The sequence below is a fragment of the Hibiscus syriacus genome, unplaced genomic scaffold (assembly GCF_006381635.1).
Source record: "Hibiscus syriacus cultivar Baekdansim isolate YM2019G1 unplaced genomic scaffold, ASM638163v2 tig00117048_pilon, whole genome shotgun sequence".
Classification (NCBI taxonomy): Eukaryota; Viridiplantae; Streptophyta; class Magnoliopsida; order Malvales; family Malvaceae; genus Hibiscus; species Hibiscus syriacus.
The window spans coordinates 276,989-287,563 of NW_024063538.1; positions in this window are offsets into that span (position 1 = coordinate 276,989).

Consider the following 10,575-nt stretch of genomic DNA (forward strand, 5'->3'; position numbering starts at 1 on the left):
TTATTTTATGTTACGATATATTATTATTAAATTAAAAATAATAAATATATATTATATATTTATTATTATATTTAGTTAAAATTATTAAATTTAAATTCTAAATAATATTTTATAAAAAAATCTAATTAATTAAATAGTTTTTTTTGTAAATAAAATTATTAAATTAATGTTTTAGGTAGAAAACATAAAAAACTATTAAAATTTTTTGAAACATAAATTGCATAAATTTTGTATTTATATTTACTCTAAAAGTATGAATATTGTTTCGACAGTAAACTATGTTCAACTATTGTCCTAAAAAAGTATCTATATCTATATTGTATGTATCGATACTGATATTTAAAACTTAATCGATTAAAATAAAATAGGTGCTATATTATGTTAAACTACCTACCGGTTATTGAAGGTTACTAATAATGTAAACGGTAAAATAAAATAGGCGTTACATATTACGTTAAAATATATACCGGTTTATTTAAAGATTACTAATAATATAAACGGTAAAATAAAATAAACATTGTCTATTACGTAAACTACCTACCGACTTATTTAAATGTTACTAATAATGTAAACGGTAAAATAAAATAGGTGTTATATATTACGTTAAACTAGCTATCGATTTTTTTAAAGTTAATAATAATGTAAATGGTAAAATAAAACAGGCGCTACTTATTATGTTAAATAGACTCTACTTATTGCATTAAATAAGCGCTATCTATTACGGTTAAGCTAGTTACCGGTTTGTTTAAAGATTAATAATAATGTAAGGTAAAATATATACAACTTAACCGTTTAAAATAATTTTTAATTCGAAAGTATGGATATTTACTCTAAAAGTATGGATACTCTAAAGTTTAATAAATATGTATCCATAATAATAATAATGTACCTATATGTACTCTAAAAGTATTGATATTACTAAAGTTCCGACCATCATATCATAGTATCAATATTTATTTTAAAAATAATTATTATCCAAAGATACGTAATATATTAAATCATATCGACGTCATTAAAAGAATTTTAAATTTCCAGATTGCAACCTACTTTATTCAAATTATCATTATTGAGTGCAACCTAGTATGTTAATATTTATTTATAACAAAATAAGAAATTAACATATTTTGTTGTCGTGAGATTTCGAATGCCCCATCAGCTTAATTTGGTCATTTTAGGCGCTACCTAACATGTTAATAATTTTAATAACAAAATAAGTAATGACCTATTTTGTTATCGTCGGATTTGTAAGGCCCTATTAGCTTAAACTTTGATAATAATTTAGACGATGCCTAATATGTTGATAATATTGATAACAAATTAAGTAATTAACCTATTTTGTTATCGTCGGATTTCTAAGGTTTCATCAGCTTTAAAAAAAGAGCTACATATTACATTAAATAAGCGCTACTTGTTATGTTATTATGGTTGATAATGTTTCCGGTAATTAACTTGTTTTGTTATCATCATATTTCTAAAGCTCCATCAGCTTAAACTTTGGTAACATTTTAGGTGCAACCTAATATGTTGATAATATTGATAACAAATCAAGTAATTAATCTATTTTGTTATCGTCAATTTTTAATGCCCATCAGCTTTAAAAATGCGCTACATATTACATTACATAAGCGCTACCTGTTATGTTATTATAGTTGATAATGTTTCTAGTAATTAACCGGTTATGTTAAAGTCAATATTTTTAGGCACATTGTACATACGACGATAATATTCCGATTATTATCATTATTATTACCTGTTGAGTTAAATCGATTGACTGAATCGGCCAAGAGGGGGGTGAATTGGCAATAAAAATTTTGGTAGAAGCTTTTGCAGAAATTGAAAGAAATTGCACAGCGATTTAGAGTGGTTCGACTTTATCAACCAAAGTCTAGTCCACTACCTTAGCTATCCCACTAAGGATTTTCCAACTAATTCACTAATTTGTTCTTCTTTTGAGGCCAAAGAGATAACCTTACATCCCTCAAGAATATACCCCAATTATTGAGAACACTCTTTCTCAAAGAGAAATACAAATTTGCAAACTTACAAGAAAAACCACAAGGCAAATATGTTTGCACAATTCTAGAACATAGAGAAAGAACACTCAAGAATAAATACAATTGAGCACAATAAGTGTTCTTGAAAGCAAAATGAATATTGAATGAAAAATAGGCTTGAAATGCTCAACTTGAGGTTTGATGCTTTCTCTTTGATTCTCTCTTGATTCTAATTGCTTAATGTTTCTTGTGTTGATCAATGGCTTCTAAGCTTGCTTAAATACACCTTGAATCACTTCTGAACGTTGGGGATGATTAGAGAAAATATATAGCTGTTTTAGTGTGAAAACAATTATAAAACAGCTTGGAGCGTGGGGGGAATCGGTACCCCCTATGGGGAATCGGTTCCCTAAGTGTAAAATTCAAATATTTCAACCGTATACAAGGGGGAATCGGTACCCCTGGGGGGGAATTGGTTCCCTCCGAGCATACTGGAATTCTCGGAGCCAAACCATTCAGGGGGGAATCGGTACCCCTTGGGGGGGAATCGGTTCCCTCTGAGCAATCTGTAATTTTGGCTTTGAAATGGTTCGAAATACTTTGTAAAATATTTTGAAATTGTTTTAAGATTAAAACTTAATTTTACACTTGAGTAAGGATTAAAAATGATATTTGAAAGATTGGAGTAATGTTTTGATATTCGAATAATTCTATAGACTATACTTAGAAAATCATTTGGAAAATCTTAAATTCATTTAACTTAATTTGTTATATCGAAATATCAAAATGTTTCAACAATCTCCCCTTTTGATATAACAAAACATTTTAGTAATTTTAAGATTTTGAGATTTTGAAATCAAGTTTTGAAATTACTCCCCCTTACTTTAACACTTCTCCCATTATCATTTAAAAACACATTTAACACTTCTCCCCCTTTTTGTTAAATCAAAAAGACATTTTAAAGAATTAAAACAAGGTTTTGAAATCATTTAGCTAATTGATATTTTTTAAGCTGCTAAGATCACAAGCAAGAGAAACGTTAGCCATTAGTTTCATAATCAATATTCATAGTTAATGTGACATGGCAAAATTGGTCATATCTAATCATGAAGTAAATGATGCAATAATGAATAAATTTATCACACCAAATAGATAAGTTCTAACCATTCATAAATCCAAACAAATTCAAAGTCAATCAATCCACAAATTCAAACATTCCAAAATATTCAAAATGTTAAAACAATAAGTTTGGAGTTCAAAGAAAAACATAGAATCACATATCATGATCAGGAGGAGGAAAACGAGCTCGCATAGCGGCCATTTCGTGAGTGAGGTCATTAATACGCACGTTGGTTGCTTCGTTGTTTGCACGTATCTCCCGAAGAATTTCTAATTGTTGAGCTCCCATTGTGGATAAGTGGGACTCTATAGAAGTAAAGCGTGAATCCATGGTAGCATATCGGAAATCGAATGTCTCCATAAAGGATTGAAAATATGGAGGCATTTGATGAGTTTGTTGTGCTTGCTCCTCGGGCTGCTCCTCGGGTTGCTCAGGCTCATCTTCGGCTTCATCGATGTCTTGCATTAATTGCTCAAGCTCGAGATCTTCGTCAGCTTCGGGTGGAGCTTGTGAAGAACTAGCTCTCGGAGTATTTGCAGAAGATCGAACCCATTCACCGGTTTCCTTATCCTTAATCCATCCCGCTCTCGTTAAGGAAAGAAGGTTAATTTGTTTCTTAAGGGGAAAAACAGCATCTAGACCGACTCTAAGCCCAGCTTTGGAAAACAGATTACTCAAAATGCAACCGTAAACTAGAGATGAACAGAGTTTCTAGTTAGGAACAAGATTTACGGTTTTAACAATTTTAGCAAAAATAATCTGAGGTAGGTTAATTTTAATATTGTTTTCGAAACAATGTAACCACCAAAGATCTAAGGCTCTAAGAGTAGAATAACGACCTCCGGATGGTCGAAACCACCAAGAAATCATTAGATGAAGAAAACGTTCATGAAGGTCTAAGACACTTGCATTATCCCTTCTTTTATAATGAGATCCTAAAACCTGTTTTTCATTTGAAATACCATCATTATCTAATTCGAATGTATTGGCTATGTAAGCCGAGTCAATATATAAGAATTGTCCTAGTAGGTAGGAACGAATTCCTATGGTTTCGGTTTCAGTTTGGTTTTTAACTCAAACGACATTAGAATAGAAAATACGAACAAGTTGATGGTAAACGATGGGTTCAAGGTCAAAGAGTTTATCAAATTTCCACTCTTGTAAAAGAGGAAGATATTTAAAATTAATAGCTAACATAGCTTGACGAGAAGGAATACGTTCTTCCCAGATTTTGTAAGAATCGAAATATTGATAATACCAAAAATGATGATTTCTAGGACCAGGATGATTGAAACACGAATTTTGGATAATCAAGTTAGGATCAATGGGATTAGGATTAGAAATTAGAATAGGAGGAGGATTTGGAGGTGGATTTGGTTGACGGTGTGAGCGACTAGATGATGACCTAACACGTTTAGGGTTGGACATGGTTTAGAAAATCAGAATAGAATTGATAACCTGCAATTTAGAAAACACATGTATGCAATTCAATCAATCCCAAAACTCAATTGAGTCCTCAATATTTCAAGGTTCTCTAAATCAATCCTAATGGGCAAAGTTTTTGAAAAACTTTTGAAAAATATGGTTTTGAGAAATAATATATGTATAGTTTTCATAACAACAACATAATTTAATCAAAACACAATAATTTGAAAATTAAAATTTTTTTTAATTTCGAAAATTTTAAAAAAAATTGGAAAATTCTTGTGTTTTTGATGAAATTGGTTGTAATATCTAGTTTCTAATCACTAAACAATCAATGCCCGATCTAAAGTTCATCCTAGAACTAATTACAACTAGTCCTATGTTCAAAATCAATAAAATAGTGAGTTTAGAGAATTTTACCTTGAAGGATGAGATTGAGTGGATTTTGATGTTGTTTGCACGATTTTTATGATGATTGCAAGTTTAGGAGATGATATTTGAAGTGAATTCTGATTAAAATCGATGATTTGAGGTAAGAATGGAGATAGGGAGAGAGTTGAGAGGGAACGACAGAAGAGAAATGAGAGAATTTTTAGGATTTTGAAGGGTTCTGCCGTGTATAACCAGAACCCCAGGGGGGTATCGATTCCCCTGTGGGGGGAATCGGTTCCCCTTCAAAGGGGGAATCAGTTCCCTCAAGGGGGATCGATTCCCTCTGCACCAAAATACTAAAATCCGATTTTAAACACCCAAAATGCTAAATTAATTTCCTCTAGTGGTATTGGCAAATATATTAAAATTAATCATGTTCAAACAATTAAATTAATCTTTAAACAATATTTGAACATAAAATTAATCAAGAATCATAAACTCCCCCTAACTAATAGCAATGAATGCAATCAAAAATTACTATTATAAGCATTTTTCATTTATTCTTAAAAGTGCCAAAATTATTTTAAACACTAAGTGAAGATAGGTTGGTCAAACCTAATTCTCTCCTAAGTGTCCAAAATCTTTCCTTGTCTAAGGGTTTTGTAAAGATATCCGCTAATTGGTGCAAAGTATCAACAAATTCTAGAACTACATCTTCCTTAGTGCATGGTCTCTAATGAAGTGATGTCTTATTTCAATGTGCTTAGTTCTAGAGTGTTGGATGAGATTTTTAGTGAGACAAATAGCACTAGTATTGTCACACTTGATATGAATGGTACCTACATCAATTCCATAATCAAAAAGTTGTTGTTTCATCCATAAAACTTGTTCACAACAACTACCAGCTGAAATGTATTCGGCTTCAGTGGTAGATAATGCAACATAATTTTGTTTCTTTGAAAACCAAGAAATTAGCATATTTCCAAGGAATTGGCAAGTACCGGAGGTGCTTTTCCTATAATTTGCATCCTCCATAATCCGCATCAGAAAAAGCATGCAAGCTAAAAGCTAGTCTCTAGGATACCAAAGTCCTAAACTAGGAGTGTCCTTAAGGTATCTAAAGATTCTTTAACAGATAGTAAATGTGATTCCTTAGGACATTATGAAATCTAGCACTAAGCAAACACTAAACATAATGTCTGGTCTACTTACAGTTAGATAAAGCAAAGAGCCAATCATTGACCTATATAATTTAACATCTACACATTACCTCCTTCATCTAAGTCAAGCTTTGTTGAAGAGCTCATTGGAGTGTCATGAGGTTTCCATTTTCCAGTCCAAACTTCTTGAGCATATCTTTGACGTACTTAGCTTGATTGATGAAGATGCCATCTCTTTGCTTGATTTGGAGTCCCAAGAAAAATGAGATCTCCCCCATCATGCTCATTTCGAATTCACTTTGCATTAGCTTAGAAAATTCTTGGCAAAGAACATCATTAGTAGAACCAAATATTATATCATCAACATAAATTTTAACTAATAATAAATCTTTACCTTTATGCTTTAGAAACAATGTAGTGTCAACCTTCCCTTTTGAAAACCTTTTTCAATTAAAAAATTTGACAATCTTTCATACCAAGCTCTAGGAGCTTGTTTTAAGCCATAAAGAACTTTGTCAATTTAAGAACATGGTCTGGAAATTTGAATCTTCAAAACCTAGAGGTTGTTCCACATACACTTTTTCCTTTATAAAACCATTTAAAAATGAACTTTTAACATCCATTTGATATAATTTAAATTCATGAAAACATGCAAATGCTAGTAACATCTAATTGCTTCCATCCTAGCTACGGGAGCGTATGTTTCATCATAGTCTATGCCCTCTTGAGTATACCCTTGAGCAACAAGTCTAGCTTGTTTCTCACTATATTACCACTCATCAAGCTTATCTTAAATACCCATCTAGTACCTATAGTAGATTTATTACTAGGCCTTTCAACTAATGTCCATACTTTACTTCTCTCAAATTGATTTAACTTCTGCATAGCCATAATCCAATGTCATCATTTAATGATTCTTTAATATTCTTAGGCTCTATGCATGAGATAAATGCAACATAATTACAAATATTTCTAAGAGAAGATCGAGTTGTTACCCCTTGGATGGATCACCTATAATTTCACCATCCTTGACATAGTTGTACTCTATTGGATAAGATACTTCCATTTCTTCAATGGTTGGATTCTCAAGAGGATCATGAGTTTCCTCATTTTTCATTCTTCCTTTGATGAGGTTCTCCAACGTCATGTCTAACGTCATTTGTATTTATAACACCTACATCATCATTCATACAAGAATCCTTTCTCGGAAGGGAATTATAATCGAAAAACAACATGTATAGACTCTCTACAACTAAAGTTCTTTTATTAAATACACGATAAGCTTTAGAATTTAAGGAATAACCCAGAAAGATTCCTTCATCACTTTTAGCATCAAATTTGCCAAGGTTTTCTTTACCGTTGTTTAAAACAAACATTTACATCCAAAAGGATGAAAATAACTAATGTTAGGCTTTTTATTTTTGAAAATTTCATATGGAGTTTTCTTAAAATGGCTATCATTATTCGATTTATAACATAACAAGCGGTATTTGTGGCTTCTGCCCAAAAATATATTGGCAAATGATTTTCACAAAGCATGGTTCGAGCCATTTCTTCTAAAGTTCGATTTTCTCTCAACAAATCCATTTTGTTGAGGGGTTCTAGGTGCTGAAAATTATGGCTAATACCATTAGAATTACAAATTCAATAAATCCAAGATTTTCAAATTTAGTTCCATGATCACTTCTAACACTAGTGATAGAGTAACCTTTTTCGTTTTGGATAATTTTTGATAATGTGATGAAATGTTCCAATGCTTCATCTTTTGTACTTAAGAATAAAACCCAAGTATATCTAGAATAATCATCTATCAACACAAATGCATATTGTTTTCCACCCAAGCTAGTAGTTCTAGTTGGCCCAAAAAGATCTAAATGGATCAATTGTAAAACTCTACTAGTGATACATCATTAATGGATTTAAAAGAAACTCGCTTTTGTTTTCCTTTAGCACAAGCATCACAAATTTTATCATTATCAAATTTAAGCTTAGGCAACCTCTTACTAGGTCTCCTTGAATTAACCGTTGCAAAACACTCATACTAGCATGTCCTAGTCTCCTATGCCATAACCAACTATCATGCTCATCCTTAGAAACTAGGAATAAATTAGTCATATCAAAAGAATCTAAATGCACCATGTATATGTTTCCTATTCTATGACCAACAAGCATAATCCGATTAGATGTAATGTCAATGACTTTACAACCATTAATTTCAAATAAGACATTGAATCCTTTATCACATAATTGACTAAACTCAATAGATTATACTTTAATCCATTCACATATAAAACATTTTTAATTGTATGGAAGATGTATACCTATTGTACCAATACCTTTAATGTGACCTTTGAATTGTCTCCAAAAGTCACTTTTCCTCCATTTGGCGTTAAGCTCAATGAACCGCTTTTGTCTCCGGTCATGTGTCTTGAGCATCCACTATCAAGGTACCATGAATTTGAATTTGTTCCCGTGCCTTGTAGCAATGCTCCTTTCCCTACAAATATAGATTAATTTTTTATTTTTGGTACCCAAATTCTTTTGGGTCCATATTCATTAGTTTCCGAAATCCGAGTCCCCTTAGGTATCCATTTGTGTAGGATATTTTATCTTTAGTAGTAATGAGTTATTTAGGAACCCACATACTTCTAACGATTTTTCATTAGAGGTTCTTTGGGGACCTCTATGATTGTAGTTTCTAAAACTTTTTCTAAAAAAGGATGAAAAACAACTAATGTTAGGCTTTTATTTTTGAAAATTTCATATGGAGTTTTCTTAAAGTGGCCTAATCATTATTCGATTTATAACATAACAAGCGTATTTGTGGCTTCTGCCCAAAAATCTTGGCAAATTATTTTTCACAAGCATGGTTCGAGCCATTTCTTCTAAAGTTCGATTTTTCCTCTCAACAAATCCATTTTGTTGAGGGGTTCTAGTGCTGAAAATTATGGCTAATACCATTAGAATTACAAATTCAATAAACCAAGATTTTCAAATTCAGTTCCATGATCACTTCTAACACTAGTGATAGAGTAACCTTTTTTCGTTTTGGATAATTTTTGAAAATGTGATGAAATGTTCTAATGCTTCATCTTTTGTACTTAAGAATATAACCCAAGTATATCTAGAATAATCATCTATCAACACAAATGCATATTGTTTTCCACCCAAGCTAGTAGTTCTAGTTGCCCAAAAAGATCTAAATGGATCAATTGCAAAACTCTACTAGTTGATACATCATTAATGGATTAAAAGAAATCGTTTTTGTTTTCCTTTAGCACAAGCATCACAAATTTTATCATTATCAAATTTAAGCTTAGGCAACCCTCTTATAACCGTTGCAAAACACTCATACTAGCATGTCCTAGTCTCCTATGCCATAACTAACTATCATGCTCATCCTTAGCAACTAGGCATAAATTAGTCATATCAAAAGAATCTAAATGCACCATGTATATTTCCTATTCTATGACCAACAAGCATAATCCGATTAGATGCAATGTCATGACTTTACAACCATTAATTTCAAATAAGACATTTAATCCTTTATCACATAATTGACTAAACTCAATAGATTATACTTTAATCCATTCACATATAAACATTTTTAATTTGTATGGAAGAGGTATTACCTATTGTACCAATACCTTTAATGTGACCTTTGAATTGTCTCCAAAAGTCACTTTTCCTCCATTTTTAGCGTTAAGCTCAATGAACCGGCTTTTGTCTCCGGTCATGTGTCTTGAGCATCCACTATCAAGGTACCATGAATTTGAATTTGTTTCCCGTGCCTTGTAGCAATGCTCCTTTCCCTACAAATATAGATTAATTTTTGATTTTTGGTACCCAAATTCTTTTGGGTCCATATTCATTAGTTTCCAAAATCCGAGTCCCCTTAGGTATCCATTTGTGTAGGATATTTTATCTTTAGTAGTAATGAGTATTTAGGAACCCACATACTTCTAACGATTTTTCCATTAGAGGTTCTTTGGGGACCTCTATGATTGTAGTTTCTAAAACTTTTTCTAACAAAGTGGATTTTGAATTTCCACCTTTCAAAATGTTTTGTTCCAACTTTATCAAAAGAAGTTTTAAGATCTTCAATTTTCTTTTGATGATTATCATTGATCTTTTAAAGTAAATTTTGCAAATCTAATTTTCTTTTCAAACTCTTCTAGTTTGATTTGCAAATCTTTGATTTTACTTTCAAGATCGTTGTTGGTTTTGGATATGAGTTTGTTTTCATTTTTCAATTTTGAAACATCATTTTATATTTTAAAAATAATTTCTCATAATCCGAAGCCAACCCATTATATTCCTCTAATAACTCATCATAGGATAAATCATCAAATTGGATGAGTTAGAGGTTACCTAGAATCTTCCCCGAATGCCATCAAGCACAAGTTAGCTACTTCTTGTTCCTCTTCATCGGAACTTTCTTCATCGCTCCATGTAGCCACATGAGCCCTGTGCTTATTCTTTGATTGACCCTTTTTCTTCAATT